Source organism: Empidonax traillii, unplaced genomic scaffold (assembly GCF_003031625.1).
Source record: "Empidonax traillii isolate 1590-97213 ecotype Southwest subspecies unplaced genomic scaffold, ASM303162v1 scaffold893:size250192, whole genome shotgun sequence".
NCBI lineage: Eukaryota > Metazoa > Chordata > Aves > Passeriformes > Tyrannidae > Empidonax > Empidonax traillii.
In genome coordinates, this window is record NW_020956086.1 from 219,523 (window position 1) to 244,600 (window position 25,078).

Consider the following 25,078-nt stretch of genomic DNA (forward strand, 5'->3'; position numbering starts at 1 on the left):
TCCCATCTCCTCCAGAGGAGGACCCTGACACGAAAATCAAAGCACCCAAACTGCCACATCACCTGAATGGCAGAGAGTGGAGGGAGCACCATGACATCCTGCCAAAGGAATCCCTCGGGAATGGAGGGACACAGCAGCAGGAACAGAGGGGTTTGTGCCAGGATCTCTCACTCCTGATGAAGGGATGCCTTCTAAGCTGGCATTTCAGTTCAATTCCTGAGGGAAGTCAATGTCTGATGCCCCAAGCAGCAGATCTGTTCGGCCTTCATTAACCCATAACCAAATAAAAGGATTTAAATCAGCTCTTACACAAAGCTCCTGTATCGCTGTCACTGCTTTTTGGTTGCAGGAGCCACAACTCCCTGAAATCTTCTTTGCAAACAGAAGGCACCAGGAACAGGTTCCGCTGCTGCACAAAGCTCGTGAGAAACCTGCTCCTCTCAGTGGGAATATCAACCCCAGCTAGGAAAAAAATAAACTCTTTTAGTTGATACAGACATTCTGGCATTGCAGTCAGTCTTCTTCAGCAAGAGCAAATGCAGCACCACTGACTTCAATGCCCCTGGCTGAAGAACAGGCTTTGAAACTCCTCCTGATGCTGCTGTCCATGCACCCCTCAGCCTCAAAAACGGGGATATTTGGGATTTAAAGGAGGCTGTGCTGCACCAGTGAACTGCAGACACAGTCCACGGAGGACAGAGCAGCTCTAACTGACCTGAGGGGGAAGCCAGAGTGAGTGAAGGGCCAGTCTGAGCACCCCAGTCCTGGGTGAAGTGCTTGGGGAACACCAGGATGGGAGGACAGAGGTGATGGAGAAGCAGCAGCAAAATGGGCTGAGCTGGGCACCTCATATGGCCTTGCAAGAGCCAGCATTTATCACTGCACAGGTCTCTGAGCTGGCAGGAAACGGCGACACAGCACTGGCATCAGCTCCCAGTAAAGCACAGGCTGCAGGAAATTTCCCCTGATATCCAATCTAAACCTCCCCTGATGGAACCTGAGGTTGTTTTCTCTGGTGCTGCCGCTTGTTACTGGGAGAAGAGACCAACTCCCACCTCGCTCCCACCTCCTTTCAGGCAGCTGTAAAGGGATGGTTTGCTCCATCCTCTGACAAAGCACAAACCCAGGGATTTTCAGTCGTTCCCCATGACCTCTGGTGATGCCTGAAGGGTGCAGGAAAGGATCAGAGGATGCCAGCAGGGGGATGGGAGCAGGAGGTCCTTCTGCAGGCATTTCTCAGCTCAGCTGGAGAGGACGGCTTTGGGGCTTTGGCACGTTCCTCCTTTGGGCATCACCTGTGAGAGGTGAACAGGGAACAGGGCACACCTCCCTCCCCACCCTCTGCTCCCACCCACCAGCAGCATCAGGAGCAAATCCCTCAGCAGGAACAGCAACAGAGGAAGTAAAATGAGCAATTATTTCATTTCATCTGCACTGCAAGCACCAGGAACCCCTGTGTAAACTGGCTTTGCAGCAACAGCACCTCTAGAGCAGCATTTCCTGGCTGAGCAGGAAACCTCTCTGTTCAGCAATAAACAAAAAGACAGATTAAAAACTGCCTATTTCTTACTGAAAACCCCAAATTCCTCATTTCTCCAGGCTCCCACTGCCCAGAGCACATAACACATCCACACATCCCAGCACTGAGGGCTGAAATCCTACACCCCTCGGTTTGTCTGAGGGAGGAAGAGTTATCAGATTAAAGATCAGCAAGATTTAAGAACCGGTAGAGGATTTATCACAGTGGTTTTTGCACTCATCTGCTTTATGTACCGAACCAGGATTTACTCCAAGTTGTCACTATCTGGGTTGTGAGGAGGAAACACACGGAGCCCTTCTACATCTCTCATTCACTGAGACATCTGAGCCTGGGCCTAAATTTACCCAAGAGAAGGGGGCTCATTGAAGCTGGTGCAGATATTCGTAGGCTTCAATGTAGGCATGTGTTTTAAATATCTTGTGAAATTGAGGCTTGGGCACAGTAAATCAAAATACTTCCACGTTTCCAAGCTTATCCCCGGCCCTGCTCCTCTCAGAGCTGCTTGCACGTCACTCAAAACCCTTGCATTGAATTTTCCATTTGGTGGGGATACTGTGCCAGTTTTACTTGTGGCACCAGCCACCCAAACGATCCAAAGAAATACTCCCAGAGACAAAGGCATGGAAAAACAGCGCTTGATCAAGTGCTGGGGCTGGCTCAGAAATGTAGGTATTACCTTCACCCTAACCCTAAACTGTCCAATATCTGAGCACTGATCATAGAATTATGGAATATCCAGAGTTGGAAGGGACCCACAAGGATCACCAAGTCCAACTCCTGTCCCTGCACAGGACACCCCAACAATCCTACCATGTGTGTGAGAGCCTTATCCAAACACTCCTTGAGCTCTGCCAGGCTTAGGGCCATGACCACTTCCCTCTGAATGGAAAACTTCTTCCTCATATCCAAACCTGAACCTCTTCCTAGTACCAAAAAAACCTTTATCCTAATATCCATATATTTCATTTGCCATGCAAAAAATATCACAGTTAAATTACTATTACATGAAACACCTTTTGAAAAAACACAAAGATAAAAACAAAACCAAAAACACAACAAAACAATCTTCTCCTTAACAAAGACACTTGGCAAGACACAGAAATAGCTGTAAAAACAACACTCAGTCCTGCATCCATCTCATTTTGTTTCCAGTGGTGGCCACAGCACAGGAAAAATCCAATCTGTGACAACTGTCTCCCATTTGCTGAAAACCATCTGAATTGCCAGCTAATTTCTCCAGGGGAGAGCTGTCCTCCTAAGCCATCTCCTAGCTCACAAAATGCTCTTGCAAAGAGGAACAGGGAGAAGGAACATTTTAAAAGCTTTGGAAAACAGGACCATGTGCCCTGCCTGGAAACCCGGATCAGTTCTGCTTCTGTTTAAGAGCAGCATTCCCAGGCTGCATTTCCAAGAAGTTTTTGGTTTTACAGCTGTCATGACAGCAATTTTCTCAGCTTTGCGAGGTTCCCCCATATCCTGTTCGAACTGGCTTATCTCTGTCGAGGAGGGATGTTCCGACACGGCGTTTTTCGGGAACAGATGTTCCAGCTGATCCCGCATTGCAGCGCCTCAACGTATTTCACGGCCCCCATTTTGAAACAATTAGCCTGTCACTGCTGAAAGAAACCCAATGCTTGGCTACTTGTTTGCTTTTGAAATAGAATAATAAAAAGAAAAAAAAAAAAAAAGAAAAATCAGGAGTAACCTATGATTTATGCTTCTTCTAAATACGCCAAGGTGCTTTAAATTTACAGTTCATTAAAGTGGCAGCGTGTCCCGGTTCAGCTGCTGGTCCTGAGATTTGTTATCTGGAGAAACCAATCTCTGGGCAAGGCAGCTGGCAAAGAGCTCCCCCAGTCCCATAAGTGACCAAAAAAAAGAAAAAAAAAAACCAAAACCGAAAAATTTAAAAATTTAGTGTTTAGAGCAGTGGTATCTGCAGCTTTTGGACCACAGGCTGCTGTCAAACACACACAATTGACACAATTTACTGTGGAATACAAGGCAGCCTAATTAATAAGTCCTTAGTGGAATCCTGGAATCCTAGAACAGTTGGGGTTGGAAGGAACCCTAAAGCTCACCCAGCTTTGACCCCGGGACACCTTCCACTAGACCAGGTTGCTCCAAGCTCCGTCCAACCTGATCCTGAACACTTCCAGGATGGGACATCCACAGCTTCTCTGGGCAGATGCTCTGGAGAAGATTGCAAACACCAACAGAGCACCACATACTCATGTTTGTGATTCCAGTTGTCTGCAGACTACAGCCTGGGCACCATCCAGGCACAGATCAGTGAATCACAAGATGCATTAATTGGCTTTGGTGCCATAAAAGCCAAAGGAGCCACATGTAGATTTATATCAGCGAAGAATTTGATCTCCAACATTAAGCAGCATAATACCCACAAAAAGGGAACTTGCCACTGTAATAAATTTATCTCCCTTTGATCTCATGGAGATTCCTCCAGCCGATTTCCACTGGGAGAAAATGATCTCATGGTCATACAGATCCAGACCCAAAGGACTGAGCACCCAGCACAGAGCCCATATGCCACCAACACACATCCCCTCCTCATCTCTACCTGCTCTGCACCTTCCCCGGTGTGATCTGTAACCTTGTGTCCCTTTGTAACCTGCTCCTTGTCGTTTCCCTTTTTCCTCTGAGCAACCTGGTCTAGTGGAAGGTGTCCCTGCCCACGGCAGGGGGGTTGGAACGAGATGATCTTTAAGATCCCTTCCAACCCCAGCCATTCTGTGATTCCCTGTATCTCCCCTTCGCTTCAGAGTGCACACACACACAGGGATGGGGGTGGATGAGCCAAGCCCGAGCTGGCAGCCCCGGGGCTGACATTTCCTGGCCAGCACAGGGTGCAGTAACAAGGAAAATGGCAACAACGGAGTTTCCAGCACGGAGCAGCTGCCAGGCCACGTGTCCCTGCTGACACACAGCCTGGCAAGGACAGGTCCAGTCTGCCAGGCCCAGGCTGAGCAGGAAAAGCATCTCCAGGAGCAGGCTGAGAGCCCGGGCAGGAAGAGCATCTCCGGTGACAGCTCAGTAGTGGCAGACGGAGATAGGAGACGAGCTGAGGGTCAGGAGAGGCCCTGCAACAACCACGAGCTTCAATTAACTGAAAACAGCAGAGGCTGCCTGAAATAAAGCTCCTTCTCATATCAGCTGACACTCAAGGCAACTGAATTTTTGACCATCAAAGCAAAACCAAAAAGCTTTTGCTCTCTGTGCTCGCTCACAGCCCTTGGCTGGGAAGCCATCCTGCCACTCACAGTTTTAGGGAGAGAAAGACTTTCTCAGGCTCCTGGAAGGACCACACAGCCAAGACAGGCCAGAGCCGTTCCCAGGTATTATTTATGTGTATCAGATGCAAAACTCATCAGTCTAGTTTAGTCTCAAGCAAGGAGTAGCTGAACTGAAGGGCAAGAGTGAAAGGAGCAGTGAAAAGCTTGCAGGGACCATTCCAAGCCACTGGTAATTCCAAACACACATTTAGCCTTCAACACTCCTCAAGGAAAGGTTGGGAGATGAGGTCTGCTCACTTAGAGGGTCTCAGGTCAACGTTGCTATTGGAAAATGACCCTTGGGGTGGTGAGTTCACCTCTCCCACCCCAATCCCTACAATTCAGAGATGCTGAAGAAAAAGCCCTGCTTTACCCCAAAGGAGGAGTCTCCAAGAGCAGAGGTGACTCACATCCTAGACAGCCTGTTCCAAAAACCATGGGGAGGTGCAGAGGGATAGCAGAGATGTGGACATCTCCACTGCCCAGCAAACCGAATCCCACCCTCAGCACAGGCACAGCAATATGAAATAGGTATGTGACCTTTTACATACCCAGAAATCATTCTGCACTGAAAGGCAAAGCATGGAGCCAGCACTTATCCCCCCTGGAATATTCCTACAAGGTTCATCACTGATTAAACTGATTTTGGCTCCCAGCACCACCCCCCCAAGACTGGCCTTTCTGCCTCTGGGTTCTTGCACATACCCAGGGGTGCAGCAGGCAGGGACTGGATTTCTAGGGCTGTAACTCTTGGCTGTGCACTTCTAACCGTGGTGAGGCACTGGCAGAGCCCAGCCACTAATTCACCTCCATGTAAACATGATTATTTTAAATGAACTCCAGACGGGGTTTAACTGTAAAAACATCTCCAGTTTTTTGCAGCGTTTTTAAGCGTTTGGCTCCGAGTCGTTTTCATTGCAGCAAGAACTTTCCCTTTCTTCGGCTTACAAAGAATATTTTCAGCATTAATGATGCCCAGCACCCCCCCCCCCCCTCAACCGTAACATGAAAGTCACAAGTCTGAAAGTTAAGCTGCAGCGGGATTTCACGGTCAGGATTTTTCCCTTTCTCACCATCCCTTTCCTTGCAAGCAGGAATGCTTTCTGCTTTCAGAGCCAAGCTGGGGGGAAAGTGAAAAACAGCAAGAGGTGTTCGCTTGGCTGTGTTTTCTTTCAGCGTTTCTGGTGGAGGGTTCCCATTCCAGGAGAAGTGGCAGAGGAGCACTGCACTTTCTCTGAACAGCCACGCTTCCAGGAGGCGGCAGATTAAAGAGCTGCCGATGCTTCAGACAGAGAAAAATAACATCTCGCCAGTCGTGTTTATTTGTAGGGCCCCGTGATTTATGCCTTCCCATTTGTAGAGGGGCTGAGGGGAACGGGTCACGTGGGCCCTGTTTAGATAATCCCTGAGGAAATTCGGAGCACATCAAGCGGGGAGAGAGATAGGGTTTGTTCTTGGAGATGAGAAGGGGCTGGGAAATGACAGGGAGATGTGAGATTTCCTCAGGATTCTGGAATGAAGTTCAAGGCTCGGATTTTTTTGAGAAGATTGAGTGTGGGTTGTGAGAACGAAGCAATTAAGATAACAACACAAATAGTTCAGGTAGGCAGGGATGAACAGTCCTTTGCTGTTATTTACTGGCCCAGTGCAGAGAAAAACAAGTAGAGTTACTCCCTCAAGGATCTTTACCTGTCAAACAGTACAAGGAAAAGATACAAAACTGTTTCTACAAGCATGGAAGGGGAATCTGTCACCCTCTGACTCACACTCCTGCTCTTTGTTTTCCTTAAGGATGCCTCTTTATGGTGTGTTCCCCACCTCATCCCTCTGCACCCTCCTGGACTTAGCAGGACTTACAGAAACCAGCCCCTGTCGTCCCTAAAAAGGTCTGTAAGAGCACAAACAAAACCACCGGCATTCCCAGCCCTGAAAAACATCCTTACGACAATTAGAGAAGGCAAGAATGTGACTGCTTTTAAAAAGAAAACACTCCTAGCAAAGATGGCTCGAGCTAATTGATCTGGGGAGACGAAACAGCAAAGGACCGGGTTGGACGGGGCTTGGAGCAACCTGGGCTGGTGAAAGGTGTCCCTGCCCGTGGCAGAGGGTTTGGAGCTGGATGGTCTTCAAGGTGCCTTCCAACCCAAACCATTCTACGATTCTGTGACTGATTGAAACCGAAATCAGCTGTTCAGAGATGCAGCAGCACAGGTGCTGGGTTTCACAGCAGCTCCCACGCTGGATCCGGGGCTCGGGGCCCGCCGCTCTGCCACAGGTGCTGATTAAGGGGACACAGCAGGGAGGGAGCCGGGATTGCAGCGCGGAGAAGGGAGGGCGGTGTCTGTGTGACAGGATGCTGAATGCCCTTCTCCAAGGGCACCTCATCATGCAGCAAGAGCACAATTTCCAAGGCTGTCAGGATAAGAAGGAGGGGGTTAAAAAAACCCCGCCAGGATGCCACTCAGCCAGTGAAATCCTCTGCCAGCTCAAGAAGCATCTCCCAGAACCCATTAAAAATAAGCTCTAAAAGTCCTCGTGTCAGTGGCAAGATTTTTCCACGGTGATCAAACACCCAGCTGTCCAGGTGATAACAGGCTGCAAGGGGAAGTACAGCTGTACCTATATTAAGGAACAGGCAGCAACCAGGGGAGACTTTTTCATCTGACAGTAAGAAATTGGAGTGCTGAGATGGAAGAGCAGGAAACGACCTCACTGTGGTGGTGGTGGTGGGGCTCTGCCTGCAGCCAGTTCAAGGCAATATGAGGTGTGAGCGACCCTAATTTGCAGGGCTGGGCACCCCTACCAGCAGAAGACAGAGCTGAGACAGTGATCTGAAGAGCCCAAGCTGTTGCTTTGCCTGCCCAGGGCAAGCAGGATGAAGACCAGACTGCTGGGAGTTCATTGCCTTCCTCCCAACCCTCCCTCCGGGCAGCTGGTCAGGCTTCCAGCTCGCTGGCAAAGTAGATGACAACATCAGGATTGCTACTTCCTCCCTGGCTTTAATTTTTGGGGTTTTAGTGAAGTTCTTTGCTCAGCAGCTGCTCATCTCTTCAGATGACTGATTTTTGCATCTCTTTTTCTTCCCAGCTATTCTTCTGGGAACTGCACTAGTCCTGCAATGGCAACTACACGGGCAAGAACCCCACTGGCTTTTAGTTCAAGGAATTTCAGGGGCTCCACATCTCCCCTCAAGGTCCTCAACAACTCCAGTGCAGGATCCATCAGCCTGGAAGACCTACAGGCCTTTGGGATGGAGTCTGATCAGAGCGATGATGATTCTCTGCCCCAAGATTTACAAAGGGGGGTGAAAAAGCACTTCTTCCCAAAATGGCCCTTTCTTGGACTGGAAATATTGGGGAATGAGCTTCTCCATGGCAAAGGCACCTCATAGTCTTCTGATCCCATTTCTGATTTCACTTTTCTCCCGCTTTCTGGTTTTTACCTAAAGATGAAGGAATGTATAAGGAAGGAAATAACGCCTGAACTAAAGGAGTCCACTTTCTGTGCTCCCCTCTCAAGGCAGAGAACGAGAGCAAAGGACAAAAACCAGGCTTCACATTCTACCCAAAATCTAACAAAAGCTGTAGGCACGGACACAGGATTGTGGGTTTGTGTCACTGCCATCACAGGAGAGGGGCCCAGGCCTTATTCTGGCCTCTGCTCAGCTGGCACAGCACTGAGACTTCCAAAATTTTAGTTGGGATTTCTGGAAAAAAACCTTCTGTTGCAGTTCCCTCAGCTGGCTCAGGGACACCACAACAGGGAGATTTGGGTAAGGGATCTGGCCAGCAAAAAAGCAAAATCCCATCCACGTCCTGGAAGGTGGCGGGAGGCATCAGCACCCAACCACAACAACGAATATTCTGAGATAACTTACGAAAGACATCACTCTAAATCAGGAATGCAGCAGAAAAAGGGGGATGAGAAAGAGATCTCCATAGGAACAATCCTGCCAAGCAGGCAAATCTCTCAGTGTTTATACAGCAGCTTTCAGTGCCACACACAAAACACCCTCGGACACCTATGGAAAGGATGAACTTCCCGTGCCGTGTCAATCCCGTAGGATGCAATCCCGCCTTCAACGCTCGTGCCCAGTGTTAACAGGGAGCTGTTAAACAGCTGCAGGGTTCCAGCTCTTCAGTGGCTCCACTTCAGACCAGGATCCAGCAACATTTTTGCACGTGTGTCATTTGACACATCCGAGCGCTCGATCCATGGGGATTAGGTTGGCACGCACATCTTTGCTCCATCAGGATGGAAACCTCGTCCTGCAGCGATTTGTAAAGCACCTGGGAAGGTCAGCCCGTGTTTTTAGCAGCTAATTTTGACAACCTCCATCTACAGGAACAACAAAAACCTCACTTTATCCTATTTCCCACAATTCAGATAAGACCAAGCGTGCACATGAAATCTGCCGCTTCCTCTGCCGAAAACCAAGATAAGCTGAGCAGGGAAGGGTGACACCAGCACCACACAAGTGTCCTGTCCCACAGCCAGGGCTGGCCTGGGAGCTGGGATCTCCACCTGTGCCAGGAATCTCATGATGTCCCTCTAGACCCACCCATTCTCTTTATCGCCGCCATCCTCACCACACAGCAGCTCTTTCATCTTCAGGAAGGGGGAGAGGGGGGAAAGAAACCCCTGGATTTTTGAGCCAGCAGCTCTTTTATCTTTAGAAAGGGGAGAGGAGGGAAGAAACCCCTGGATTTTTGAGCACCTCACTTCCAACCTGCCAGATTTTTCCTCCTTAAAAGTCAGAAAAAAAATTCCTCTGCGAATAGAAAAGCTTCTGGCGTTTCAGTTTTTGTGCTTTCCTACCCTGCCAGTGCAATCCATGAACAAACACCCTGGTTCTACTGCTTTCCCACCAGCAAATTTCACCAGGAATTCAGTCAAACCAGAAAAAAAAAAAAAAATAAAGGCAGGGTTTTGGTTTTCACGCTCACAATCCTGAAATCCAGCAACACCCTCCCTACCCTCCCCATCACCTCTCTGCTGCTGAGATTTAACTGAAAAAAATTGAGCTGTACAGAGGTGGGGTTTTTTTTTTAATACTTTTCCTGGATGGAATTCTATTTGATGCTGTTAAGCTTTGATGACATACCCCAATGACTTGCTTGGAAGAAATCCATTTAGCAAAGCTTGCAAATCACGCTGTTTCAGTCCTCTGAGTGCCCATGAGAAATGTGCATTTTCAATCATAAAAGCTGCAGAAACAAAATGGAACTTGGAGAGGCAGACAGACAAAATTCCTTATCAAGGCTTGGCTGTGCTCAGAGAACATGTGCTTACCATTTCCAGCTCCGGAAAACTACTCACAGGAATCTGAAACACAAGACTGAACCCAAAAGGAAGAAATAGATGAATTTGTAGAAGATACTTTTTCGACCCCCTCCCTCCCCTTTTTAAGTCAAAATGGAGATTGAGATAAAAACTAAAAAGCACCTCTCCCGTCTCTCCCAGCTTTTCCTTGGGATATAAATACCTGTAACATGATCCATGCCCAGAGTGCCAGATTTACAGAGGTCCCCTTATGTTTTTGGGGCAGGATACTTCATTTTGGGGAAGCCTGGAGGAAGGGAAAGCAAACAGTTTGCACTTTCTTCACCTCCCCAACATGCCCTTTGACTGGGAACGGCAGAGGTTGCAGTGGGGATGAAGGATTAGCAGATCCCACTGCCATAGGGTAATCCCCAACCAGCAGCAGATCTTTGAAGACCAGTGCCAGGAACCCAGAAGCTTCCAAAAAGATCAGTCAGTCACGAAAAGCTGGGAGAGAACACAACCCTAGGGGGAACGTTCAAAACTGACTGGAAATGGGATTCGCGAGGCATTTTCTGGCACGTTTTCCTCAAAACACAACTCATTCCTTCAGGATTCAGTCCATGACAATACCTTTGATTAAATGCAAAAGAAGAGAATTAGAGCAACATGTGAGCTGCTCAGCACTGCAGACAGCAAAGCCCAACACAGTTAATTTTCCTGGCCTGATGAGCCAGTGGCTTCTCCCACGGGTCAGGCTGCCTCATCCTTCCCTGAGCACTCTCCTTGCCTGTGGATCCATCTGTTGTCTTCCATCCTGCCCCATCCCATCCCATCCCATCCCATCCCATCCCATCCCATCCCATCCCATCCCTCCCTTGTCAGCTCTCTGCCTGTTCCTGGCTCAACTCCTGCACTTTGTTCAGCAAAGAACACTCCTGATCCAGGCTCGCACTCCTGATCCAGGCTCGCACTCCTGGTCCAGGCTCACACTCCTGGTCCAGGCTCACACTCCTGATCCAGGCTCACACTCCTGGTCCAGGCTCACACTCCTGGTCCAGGCTCACAGCCCTGGGCACAGAACAGCCCAGCTCAACTACCATTCACACCGCAACAAAGGGGCCCTAAATTATGGATCAGCACCCTAGAACACCCAGCAGCCTGACAGAGCCCCTGGAACATGGTTTCATGGAGGGTTTCTCTTGCAGGAAAGCTGCTTTAAGAAGCTCTTCCCCTCATCCTGCATTGCCTTATCCTCTCACTTGTTCCAGTGCAATCACTTGTAGCAACCCGCTGCAGGGTGAAAGAACATCTCCATCACCCCCCAAAAGGCTGCTGTTTATGTAAAGCATCGATTGGGTCAACAGGCTGATTTACAGAGCAGCTCCACAGAGGGCAGCAATCAGCACAAGGACAGCTTTGCCTCTGCAGACAATGTCTGTGGCATCACATGCTGAAATCCAGCTCCCAGTGATGCCATCTCATAGACTGGATATTGGGAATTCTTCCCTGTGAGGGTAGTGAGGCCCTGGCACAGCTTGCCCAGAGAAGCTGTGGGTGCCCCATCCCTGGGAAGTGTTGGATGGGGCTTGGAGCAACCTGGGCAGGGGGGTTGGAACTGGATGGTATTTAAGGTCCATTCCAACCCAGGACATCCTGTGTTTCCATGTTCTCATTTTCTTTTTTTTTTTTAAATGCACAAAGCCCAACAGACTTTCACCCTTTCAACCCCCACTAAATGTGCTATTTACGTGTCTGTCACAACAGACAAGAGCCCAAGTCTCTCAGGTGCTTGAGAGACACCCATTAAAGTTGACTCCTCGGGATATCACTGACCTTGCAAGGGTCGAAGCTCTCTCTCCTTCTCCACCTACCCCTGCAGATGCTCCAGCAAATCAACTGAATGAGATCAACATAAAACCAAGAGGAGCTTCTGATCTTTCTCTGTGAAGGAGAGGTGAAATCAGTGCAGGCTCCACAAAACAAGAGCAATGAGACCTGCTCATGGTCCTGAGCATCTGCAACAACAGAGTGTCCCTCATCAGTGAGGCAGCAAAGATGAACTTTTATGCCCCGCTGTCACAAGGTACAAGTCAACCCATCAGGAGCATTTTTAATCCAAGCTCTTGAGAGATGCCTTCACACCCCATGTCTTTGGAAGTGCCACAGGATCCCCTCTTTCTCAGTAAAAAGTGGAGCAGCCCCTGGGAGGGTGGCACTGTGTCCATGGACTCTGCTGGTCACCATCACTGGGGCGTTTCTGACCCAGATTCTGGAGGGCTGAGGCTGCAGGAACCGATTCTGTCTCATGAGAAGGAAAAAAAATTACATTAAAAATGTAGAAAAACTAACCTTACCCACACAATCTCCCGTTCAGAGACGGTTCAAGATGTGGGGGGGGAAATCTTTAGGGAAACAAACAGAAAAACACTTAAAAATTCTCCTAATTCTGAAAAAATAAATTCGTCACAATAACAATAGAAACTCTAATGGTCTCTTTTACATGCAGAAATTACTGGCTTGTCATAGCAGTCTTTAAGGATGAACAGGCTCTGAAGATACCTAGAAACACAGTTTTCTTGCAAACTTTGGTTCCCTTTGGCCCAACATTTTAACAATGCTGATGTGATATTGAACCGAGCATTTTTCCCATCAGTGAGAAGGAACCTTTGCAGCGGATTTTAACACCAATCACCTTCACCTGTAATACAATAAATATTTAAAAGGCCTTTATTGACTTACACTCACAATGATTCTGAAAGAACTGCAATTTATTTGCTTAAAAATACCCGATATATTCACAGACAACCGGTGCCTTAATTTAAACCAACAACAAAACAATCAGAAAAAACAGCAGGAAATAAACAGTGCTGAAAGGACTGTTATTTTGATGGAGCACCCAGACTATCACACTAGACAGACAAATGCACCAAGCACGAAATCTTTAGACAGTGACTGTCATAAACAGCCATAAGCTTCAAAATGTGTCTGTCCCTGAAGAATCCGCATCCCCCCGTGCGCTGCTCGCACCCTGAGCCTCGGCAGCTGTGCTGGTGGCAGGAACCTGCACTGACACCTGGGCTGCAGGAACCTGGGGATCCAGATGTGGGGCAGCACCTTCTCCTAAAAAAAAAAAAAAAACAAACCAAACACAAAACAAACAAACAAACAAACAAACAAAAAGAGAAAAGGAAAGAGGAAAACAAAAGTCATTATTTGCTGTCTGTGACAAATGGCTGAGCTCTGCTGAAGTCATGGAAACACAAGTCCACAGGCACCCTTGGTGCCCAAAGGGTGCTGCTTTAGCCATCTGAGCTCTTATCAGAATCACAGAGTGGTTGGTTCATCTTCCACCCCTTTTCCATGGGCTGGGACACCTTCCACTGGCCCAGGTTGCTCCAGGGCCCATCCAACGTGGCCTGGAACACTTCCAGGGATGGGGGATCCACAACCTTACAGGGACACCCATCTGCATTTTAAGTGTGAACATCCCAAAGATGAGCAAAAACGAGTGTATTTAGCCAGAGGAGGGAGATGAGATGAATCAATTCACGGAGCAGGAAGAACAAGGCAGGGGTCAGGCTGGAGACACAGAATGAAGGCAGACAGGAGAAATGGCATTTGAAGAGGAACAGCACAGCATTCACAGAACTGCAGAAAGAGCATTTTGAGATTTCAGTTTTCCTGGGGACAATTAAGGGCAGCAGCTACACACACAAAACAAACACATATCTGAGTCCATGGACAACAGCAAAGGCTGTCTTGGAGTTTGTTTTCATTCCAGGAAGCTGTAACAATTCTCCCTTTCTCTGTGATAGACTAGGCAATTAGAACACCATTTCCCCAATAAACCCAAGAAGTTAGGCTGTCTTTCACCCCAGTTAATTATCTACTACGTCACTGAAGCAGCAATCTGCATTCATCTGACTTGCAGCAAAGCACACTTCAAATGGCTAATTACAACAAAAACCCACTGCTAAGATAAAATTCCATGAGGTGTTTTCCATGCCACAGCAGCAGCCAACAGCCTGGGGAGTGAAACATGGACTAGGCCAAAGACAGGGAAGGCAGTGCCTGTGCCAGCCAAGCCTGTGGCCATTCAGGAAGGCAGCAGGAGCATGTTTTGTGTCCCCAGGGAATCACCCAGAGAAGAGAAGGCTTTGGGGAGACCTCAGAGCAGCCTCCCAGTACATAAAGGGGCTCCAAGAGAGCTGGAGAGGGCATGGAGTGATGGGACCAGGGGGAATGGCCTTAAGCTGAAGGAGGGCAGGTTTAGATGTTGGGAAAAAAATCCTGGCCTTGAGGGTGGTGAGACCTTGGCACAGGTTGCCCAGAGAAGCTGTGGCTGCCCCATCCCTGCAAGTGTCCAGGGCCAGGTTGGATGGAGCTCTGAGCAACCTGGGATAGTGGGAGGTGTCCCTGCCCATGGCATGGGGGTTGGAACTGGATGGTCTTTGAAGTCCCTTCCAACCCCAAATCATCCCATGATTTCATGATTTTGAGTGACCCCAGAAGGTTTTTTGGGAAAGGGAACTGAGGGAGAGCAGAGGGTTGATTTGGTCAGACGTGGAGCTGACACACAGTGAGGATGTGACTGTGCAGCGCCCACGGAAACCCCCTAAATCATCCCACACACCGGAGCAACTCTCCAGCTCCGTGTGGAGCTTGAAGCTCTCAAAGCTTGACTTTGTTAATAATTTCCACAGTCGTGTCACATTCCATGATGTCATTGTTTCAACAGCTGTTTTCAGGTTTGTTTAAAAAAAAAAAAAAAAAAAAAAAAGGGAAAAAACCTCAAGAAAAAATAGAAGGAAAAATGAAAAGAATATTCCCTTATCCCAGGGCTCTGCAGTAATTTCTCAAGTCTTTGATTCTGGGAGTGCTAAAAGAAAGTATCATATTGGTCTGCATTCTTCCTAACACGTACTGTAATGTGTTTTACAGACAGACTATAGTCCAATTTTATGATAGATATAAAATGCTAAAAGACAAAAAACTTAAAAGAATAATTCCCTCTACTTGTTCAACAGAAAAGTTACCAGGCCCTGGGTTATCTAAATAAACTTAAAAATACCCCCAAGTCAAGGTTTCCCTTTTTAAAAGACAGAAATCTGAAGACTCTGGCTCTGTTAGATGCACACAGAAAATACAGAGTGTGAATTTTCAGCATTTTAACTGCGAAAAAAACTCTGGATGTCCTATTGCAGCTACATGGGAGATTCTGCTCCAAGACTGCAACTTCCCAGGATGGAAACCTGCTCACCCTGAAACTCTGCACTGGCCCAAAAATGCAGTTACTAAGTTACTCTCACCTGTGCTTTATCATAATTTCCTTTTGTTGAATGGAACCACGTGCATGCTCGGTGCATAAAACACATTATATCCACATATAGGATGGGTATGTGAATAAATACCCAAATATTTATGCCTGTTGCTGTACCCCAGTGACAATGTTCTTTAATAATGTGACATTCCATTTTATATCTTCCCTCCCCCACCTCAGAGAGCAGCAACTCATAACCAACACCAAGTGGGTTTCCTCTTAAACACCGAGTTCTTCACCAGCACCAACCTGCAAATTGCAGTGCTTATAATCTTGTGCTACGTCCTAAAAATGGAATGGAAAATTCTTCCCTTTAAAAAGCAGGGCAGGAAGGCAGGTAGTCTTCATGACTTCTTTTTTCCCCCCCCCCTCTTCAGAGACTCTGGGAGCGCTCAGGACAATTTTCTCATCCTGTAGTTGGGTGTATTTATAAACATTTTCCTCGTTAAAATCCAATAAACGGAGCGCGTGACCTCAGGTGACCTCCAGTTTTCCAAAGTCTTTGTCACCAGCTGACAGGATAAATTCATATAAACTGTGAAAACTGACACTCAGAGAGAGTGAAGAGAGTCCTTGACTGGTAGGAACTCACCAGTGACTGCAAACATCTTGGTGACCCTCTGATGGAAAAGGTCAGATTTCGGATTGGAGATTTTTCCTGTTCTTGGCAATTCATGTACAGTACTAAATTCCCAGACCTTTGTTTAACAGAGGCATAAAAATTAATGGTGTGTCAGCCATCCAGTGACCTGTGAAGGGAGTTTTTCTCCACAAGGCACCGTCGCACAGAGGATCAGCCAGAGATGAGTGTGTGGTGAACGGTCACCAAATGAAAAAGGAATTAACCCCACCGAAGGGAGCTCGGGTCCCCAATACCATATGGCAACAATAAGAACAAAGAAAAATGTTTAAATCTTCCTTTTAAAATTTTTTTTTTCTATTTGGCAAAATAAAAAGACTAAACAAGTCTGACTTTTAAGCCAAATGAGAACCATGTGCTTTAACTCCTTCGACTCCATGTCCACCTATTACATAAAACTCCTAATTTAAATCTATCTGGAGATGAAACAGATCTATGTCTTGTAAGTGAAAAGTGTTATCACAGAATGACAGAATGGCTTGGGTTGGAAGGGACCTTCAAGACCACCTCATTCCAACCCCCTGCCATGGGCAGGGACACCTTCCACTAGCCCAGGTTGCTCCATCCAATATGGTCTTGAACATTTCCATGGATGGGGCAGCCACAGCTCCTCTGGGCAAGCTGTGCCCCTCACAGGGAAGAATGTTTTCCTGATATCCAATCTAAACCTAATCTATTTTTTTTTGAAGCCATTCCCCCTCGTCCTGTCACTCCATGCTCTTGTAAATAGTCTCTCTCCACCAAGACAATAAACAGGGAGGGGTTTGAGGAATCAGGACCCAGGTTATTGTGTCAGTAGAAAACCAAAACTATAATTACTGTAATTACCTCCATATTACTTCCTAAAACTGCACAACAATCCTCCCTCTACTCCCCCAGCATAACAACCAGAGCAGCTCAGTTCTAGAGCAAGGATAAACTTCCAAGCATATGCAAACCCCAGCCCAGTGCTCTCACTCCTTTAACAGCACGGGCTGATAGGAACGGCTCGTTTCTTCTTCTGCCAGATTCCAGCTGCTTCACTTTGTTTATTCTTGACTTCAAAGTTTAAAACACTGTCCTGTCCCAACAAATAACTTCCTCCAGATGGCATTAGCTCAAGTGTTCTGAGCACTGGGATAGCACAGCACCTGCAGATCTGAAACTCTGCATCTAAAAATCTTCAATGAATGTGCTTTTTTTTTCCCTTTTTTTTTTTTTTTTCCTGTGTCATTCCCCCGTTTTGTCTTTTCCCCTACATAAAAAGATTTACATCTGGTGTGTAGCTACAAAGACCATTAGCAGGGCAAACAGAGCTGTAAGAAATTCTTTACAGTAAAGACTAAAGTAAAAAGAGTATCTACAGCCCCAAAGGTAACAGAACCACTCATTTGCATACGTTTGTACAGCCAAGTTACCAAGTAGAGGAACCCAACATGCAGCACTGTCAGCAAAACCAAAATGATTCCAGACTGGCTGGGCTAACACACACTGGTAAGAAACATCCATGTTTTGATGGAAGTAAATCAGAAGACTACACTGAGAGGAGAGAAAGCACTGCAGTGTCAGTTCTGGTATTATTATTGATTATAATTATAGAATATATCCAGGCCAGAGTCATGTCTAGCTGTGTTGTGCATATTGGTTATTCAGTGTTTCTGGAATTTAATGGCTTATCAAGCTGGAACTGGGTAAGGTAAAGAATCAGTCACATGGCCTTGAGATGGTAAATAATGCAACTTTCTCAGGAATGAACAGGACCATCAACAGTTTCTCAAATAATCCAATTGCTTGGATGAAGTTCTTCTCCATTTATTAGAAAGGATAGTTCCTCCTCCAGAGCTTTTCTAGCCCAGGCCACCTTGAATCCATAGGCTTATTTAGGTTATTCAGGAGAAGGTGGCCTTTCTCAGCTCTGCCAGAAATGTGCTTTTTAGGGCAGGGACCCTCTTCTCTTCCTTGAATACTGTGCCAAGCATTTACCTGGCTGCTGGTGAGGCTCTGCCTTCCACTGGGGCAGAAACACAAGAGAGCAAGAAAAAGGTGTCCTGCAAATCCTGCAGGTCTGTTTTTGTAACTCCAGCCCAGACTCCCCCAACTCAGCCGGTTCCACAACAAACCCAAAAGACCGTGGGCAAAACAAGGCCAAATTTCCAGGGCTGAGTTCCACAAAAGGGGGTAGATAAAAATATTTCCCCCCCAAAAATAAATGCAGAACCCTAGTCAGCAAAGGGAGGGTGGGAGCAGGCCAATCAGCTCACAATTTTTTTTTTTTTCAAAGCAGAATATTTGAAAATGATTTTTTTCCCCCCCCCTCCTTCTCCCGTCAGGGTTTCGGGTTTATTTCCCAAACACCACTGATAGCAACGCTGAACAGAAGGGAAACTGCAAGTATATTAAATAAAACAGAACCAGATTTTTCAAAACCCTCACCCACAGAGAGCGGTAGGAAAGGGCAGACAGAAAGTAGCTCCAAAAACATCCAGGAATAAGATTGCAGAGTTTGCAAAATAAATATTTCCTAAATCCTATTCTGCTCCTTTAGATCTGGCATCTTTTGCTCTCTTGAATATCTCATCTTGCTGCTGCTTCCCAGCAGATCCCTTCCAAAAGATGTGTAATGATCTCTCCAAATGGATGCAATAATTATTAATGCTAAGAAGGAATATTAAAAGCCCATTTGATTTGTTTTTTCCATGCAGATGCCTGTGATTTTTTTTGGATGTGCAACTGGCTCGAAACAAATAGTCTTTTCCTAATTTTTGAGCACTGCTGTTTCTTGGCTGCAAGCATTTTCCTGAGGAGAACCGACATGAGGGTCTGTGGTAAATATAAATACTGAAGCAGCAGCTTTCATTGCAAAGTGAAAAATAAGGAATTGGTTCCTCACTGGTCCAGAGTCTTTGAAAAACCACCAGGAAAACGTGCAAATCTTGTGCAAGGGCTGGGGGAGGAGTAATCCCTAAATCCACAAGAGACAAGCAAGGTAAGCAGCTGGTGGAATCAGGAGAATCTGACAAGTGATAATTAAAAAACTGCAGATCAAATGGTGGAATTAATATTTTACTTATCCAGTAGAACTAAATATCACCTACATACCAATTTTTTTTTTTTTTCTAATTTTATGTAAAACCTAACTGGCAAGTGGTCAGGAAGGTAATTTTAAAAGCATGTTTGTATTATATATTGTTACTCACACCTTCATGTTTTGGGGTTCCGAAGGAACATTTTAATTCCAGAATCTGAAGCAAAATAAGGAAGGTAAAAAAGGGGGAACTCGAAGGATCGATTGTGGGAATTCCCACTTAATTTTGAGATAAAATCCTGCAGAGAATTCCCTCAGGAAGCAGAGCCAGTGAGTGCAAACCCAGCAGTAGGACTGGCTCCACAGAGACTTTATATCTCAATGATATTAATTGCAGCAATAGTGCCTGCAGCTTATCTGCATCGTGCCACACTGCTGCACAGCACAGCAGCCACAGCCTGCGAGGAAAAGCCATAAAAATCAAGGCATCTTTTTAAATCCTAGAAGTTCCATGGCCTGTTCTTATTGGACAATAATCAAAAAATATCTGACACGAGTAATTAAAGTTGAGCAATTGGAGTCGGTGATGTTCGAATTAAGGTTTGAAAATTAATCTTCCCGCTTCCCACCTGAAATGGAAATGGGTGTCCCAGTGAGGCTGCGGATTCCCCATCCCTGGAAGTGTTCAAGGCCAGGTTGGATGGGGCACTGGAGCACCCTGGTCTAGTGGAAGGTGTCCCAAACCCACGGCAGGGGGTTGGAATGAGATAGTTTAAAGTTTTCCAACCCAAACCATTCCATGATTCCAGTACTCACTGCTTGGATGCAATGACCTGAAGACAGGAGGGAATTACCAACAGCTACTCCCACGTGCTGCTCTCACACAGCCTTGGATGTGTGGTGGATGCATCCACATCCCTTGGGATGCACCTGGGACCATCTCCACTTATCAGACAGCTCCAGGATATGCTGCAAGTCGTATTATCTGCTTGCACTGCCAGTGGTGCTCACCACACACTGCCCAGACCTGCTGATTCCCAGGCACAAGAGCATCCAAAATATCATTAGGAATGCCAGAGGACAACTTGCAGTGATCCAGGGTAAGAAGTCACAAGCTGCTTTCCATCAATTCAGAGTCTGGTGGGAGACCTTGGTGAGGTCTCCCTCAAACAGACAAGAGGATTTCCTGGGCAAGGAGGTTTTTATCCCCTCCAGCCATGGCAGGAATCTGCACCCAGATTTGAGGGAAAGTTGGGTATCAGACAGAAGATGGAAAACTTTCTGCCTCAAGGGAAGGGCTGCAGGGCAGAATTTTCTCTTTGCAAGTCACTCTTCACATATAGAATCACTAAATGCACTCTTGTAATAAAATATTAAATAAGGTACACTCAGCATGAAAAAAACCCCCAAATTTCAATAACAAGTGTTTTTCTGGACGACCACAAACAAAACAGCTGCATTTCTCTACTCTGAATACTTCAATTTTCACTTCTAAAGTCATGGGATTCCCCACATGGAAACAGTTTGCCAAGACTCCTACAACTGTACTACCATTACAGTGACCTGGCATGTTAAAATGCTTACACCTACAGCAAAATTACTCCAAATTCTTGTAATTACACCTTTTCAAAAGGGGATGATGAATGCTTTCCCCAGGAGAAAAACCAAAAACAAGACAGAACAAAGGCAGCCCTATCCAGCTAGCATTTTCCAATGGCCAGTTTAATAAATTCCAGGACATCTCTGTGCACATTTCTAGGACATCAACCAACAAACTTATTAAAAATGCCTCTTTTCAAGCCTTTTGTTTAGAAGCAGAAGGTGGCCACTACAGGTGTCACCATTTGTGTACATCAATGGCCTCTGGAAAATGCATAGGAATGAGAAGCTCTAGGAAGTTTAGGGAGCCGAGTAAATGTGAGCTCAGGGAGCACATGTTCAAACAGGGAAAACATGAAATCCTTTTCTGGAAGATCTTCTGGGAACCCACTGTTACAGAATCAGAGAGTCTTTCAGGTTGGAAAGCACCTCTAAGATCCTCAAGTCCCACCATTAACCCAACACCACCATGTTCACCACTAAACCACGTCCCCAAGTGCCACATCCACATTTCTTTAAACCCCACACAGGGATGGTGATTCCACCACTTCCCAGGGCAGCCTGTTCAGGCTCACCACCCTTTCAGCAAAGGAATTTTTCATGATATCCAATCTAAACCTCCCCTGGGGCAACTCGAGGCCATTTCCTCTGGTCCTGTGTCTGCCCAGCCCCTCTTCTGACCTGCTCTGGAGTGAACACCCAGTGTGATGACAGGTTATGTTGCCTCTCCAGTCTGATGCCCGGGATCAGAAACTTGGAAGGGTCTGAGAGCAACTGTGTATTTTTATCTTGTGCTATTTTAAAGTTTGTTACAACCTAAAATGATTAAACTTTGTGCAACAGAGATAAGAATTCCTCCTGGTAAAAAAAATAAATAAATAAATAAATAAAAGAATCCCAAGAACCTTGGCCTGTTACATGGGAATGAGTAAAACCAAAACTCCTTTGCAATACCTGGGTGAATCTCAGCTTTAAATTAGTTCAATAAAAAAAGCTGTAGAAATGTAGTGCTCTACATCTACTCTGCACACTGAGCACGCTGCGCCTCCTCCTTAACTCCCTCTCAGACACATCACTGCTGATTTTAATACCAGTAACTCATCCATCTCTGCTAACTGCCACCAAATGCAGGGCACTGACTCTTCCCAGCTCAAGCTCTCGGTGCCAAACCTGGTGGAGTACACGTTGGAATCACAGACCCAGCCAGGCTGGAGAGGAGCTCTGAGGTGACACCCGGCTCTGTTCACCCCTCCAGAGCACACACCTGAATCCAGGAGCTGGGCAGGAACAGCAATGATGTAAAGCTCCTCAAGAAAGCAGCTTTTGCAAACCCTTCACACACCTGACAGCGACACGGCCCCAGCTGTTTTGCACAGTCCTAATGTGACATCCAGTGTGTGCCAGCAGGAAAAGCACAATGGCAAAGAAAGCCTTATCTCCCGAGTTCCTGTGGAATTTAATGCACTCCCAGGCTCAGGAACACTTACTCTGCAAGTATCAGACAAATCAAGCTGTTTTCCAGCAGTTCCTTGCACATGCTCACAGTAAGACCAGGAATTTTAGAAACATTATCCATTATTTCCTTTCTCTCCCTCTCTTAGATATCACGAAATAATTGAATCCAGAACGTGCTTAATATCCAATCCATATACAAGTTGTGGAAATATGTTTCCCCTCATCACTGCACTGCCTACACAAGAGCAGGAAAGAACAAATGCTTCAAGATCTTGTCTCTTCATACCCATCATTTGAATGTCACTCTTATTTGATGCAATAGTGGGATTTTTTTTTTTTTTTAATCCTGGAGGGAGAGAAGACACGTGTTGCAAGATCTCTTGCAACAGGACTGTCTCCTGCCACGTGGGAAGCCTGGAAAGAACCTGGATCATGCCTGGGGCCTCTCAGTGGTTCTGCAATGCCAACAGTTTTAACTCTACTGTAACAGAGGTCTCCAATCCTTCCCTGTAACAGGTTAATTAACTCATTGTTCCCTGCTTTGTATTTTTAGAGAGATACTTTGAAGGGGAGTAGTAGAATATCCAAAGTGCAGCATCATTCACACAAACCTACATTTGTCACGCACGGGAAGTTTCCTGGAAACCCCTCCTACATCTGATAAGAAAAATCCTCATTAAGAATCGTTTGCTCGTTTAATTTTCACTTATTGAGCTTTAACGTAGCATAAAAGTAACTAATAACAACAGTGCCTTAACTAAATATTGCCTGCCTTGTACTCATTAATTTCTAGAACACCAAACTGCCTCTGGATACACCGGAAAAACCAAAACTCACCAATCCCACCGAGTCAAACGAGAGCTTGAAAGAATTTTTGTGTATGTGTGTGGAACACTGAGTCCAACAAAAATGCATTCTGTTCACTGTACACACGACACCAGTGGGAATAAGAGGCAGTTCAAGTTCTAAGTTCCCATTTCTGGGGGTAATGGCTTCAAGCTGCACGGCACAGCTGGCCGGGCCCAGCCAGACAGGCTATCACAGCACTGCTTTGATAGCGTGGGGCCCTGAAGTGTCAGGATATAGAAAAGGCAGCAGTTGTTGGCTGTGAAAACAGTCTGATACAAACCAGATGGGGACTCACTTGATGGGCAACACAAAGGAAAACAATTGGCTCATTCAACAAAGTCAGGCCACTGCCCCAGAGAATTAGCAGAAGACAATAACAGTCAACCAGAGTTGATGCAAACAAGAAACAGCCATGTGGTTACGGTTTAAGGAATTGTTTCTCCTCAGACTAAACATAAAGTTTTGATTTCTAATTCTCGTATTCATTAATTTCGGTCTCGTTTACAAGCCCCTTCCTCCTCCAAAGTCTTCCGTGTAATTCATTTACGCACCACCAGCCTTCACACACCTACTTAAAGGAGGCAGAAACGCTGGGACAGAGGCAGCTCTATCAATCCAACGTTTCCTGAGGAATGCCAAGAGCACGGCACAACTCTCTGAACCGTGGCAGAATGGCATCGCAGGTACTCAGGGTGTTATCAGCCACGTTTTTGTGCATATGGCAACGTATTTATGGATTCTTTTTTGGTCTGAAATGCACAAAGCCCAGTAGGTCACAGTGCTGGGTGACCAGAGTACGGATGTCTTCCAGTTTGGTGAAGAGTTCTTCTGGTTTCTTACTTAGGTTTCTAATTTTTTTTAAGAAGTCAACTTCAGATCAATTATGTTACCATGTAATAGTTTTATGAGGCTTCAGTTAAAAAAAAAAAATCTATTAAAATAGCTCTTACCAAACCTTTTTGAAGTAATCAAAAATTTAAAATTGGCTATTTCGGCCACAACTCCAAAAATCCCCAGCCCCGCTCATTTTTAGGAGCTGGTAGAAGATTATGGTCCAAAAATCTTAATTGCTCCTGCTGTTTTATTACAGGAAATATGAAAGTGTCATGTGCAAAGGTATTTTGATTACAAATTACTTGCAGAGATTGCACAATAAGTCAGACCTCTACGGGCCTTCTGCGATTTCACTCTCAGACCGAAAACATCTGAAGTTTCTTTTCCTACCCTTCGAGCTATTCCCTCTGGCAGGCTCTGCTCTCTGGAGCTCCACAGTGGCGGGAAAGGCGGGATAGCAACGCTCTGAGAGACAGCCATGGACCTGCATGTCTGCAAAGCAAGGATGTCTGCAAAGGGCAGTGACACGGAGATGCCCTGGATACCTGTGGAAATCACAGGGACCTGCGACCTGGCAGCTTCGTCACACCACCACACACTCATGGAATCACAGAATGGTTTGGGTCGGAAGGGACCTAAAAAACCATCCTGTTCCGACCCCCTGCCATGGGCAGGGACACTTTCCACTAGACCAGGTTGCTCCAAGCCCTGTCCAACCTGGCCTTGGACTCTTCCAGGGATGGGGCAGCCACAGCTTCTCTGGGCAACCTGTGCCAGGGCCTCCCCACCCTCACAGGGAAGAATTCCTTACCAGTATCTAACATAAATCTCACCTCTGTCAGTTTGAAACCATTCCCATTGTCCTGCCACTCAAGATCCTTGTCCAAGGTTCCTCTCCAGTTCTCATGGAGCTCCTTTAGGCACTGGAAGGTGCTCTAAGGTCTCTGTGGAGCTTTCTCCTCTCCAGTAGGAGAACTGTGGAGCTGAACAGCCCCAGCTCTCCAGAGCTCATACCTCATTTAAACCTACTCTGAATATATGGCTTTTATTTCACAGCTCACTCTGGACTAACAGAGAAAGGGAGTTTGTCCTTCAAGAAGTGAAGCAATCCCCCCTGAATTAACGAAGCAGAGTCAGGCCCTCATTGTCACCTCCAGTGGCTGCAGCTCTCAGCTGCTGTGGCTCCCAAGCCTGGGAGCACAGTTTGACTTCCAAAACCAAGACTGAAACGCAGCCTTGGCTTCATTCAAAAACAAACCACCACATACTGCAGGTGGAA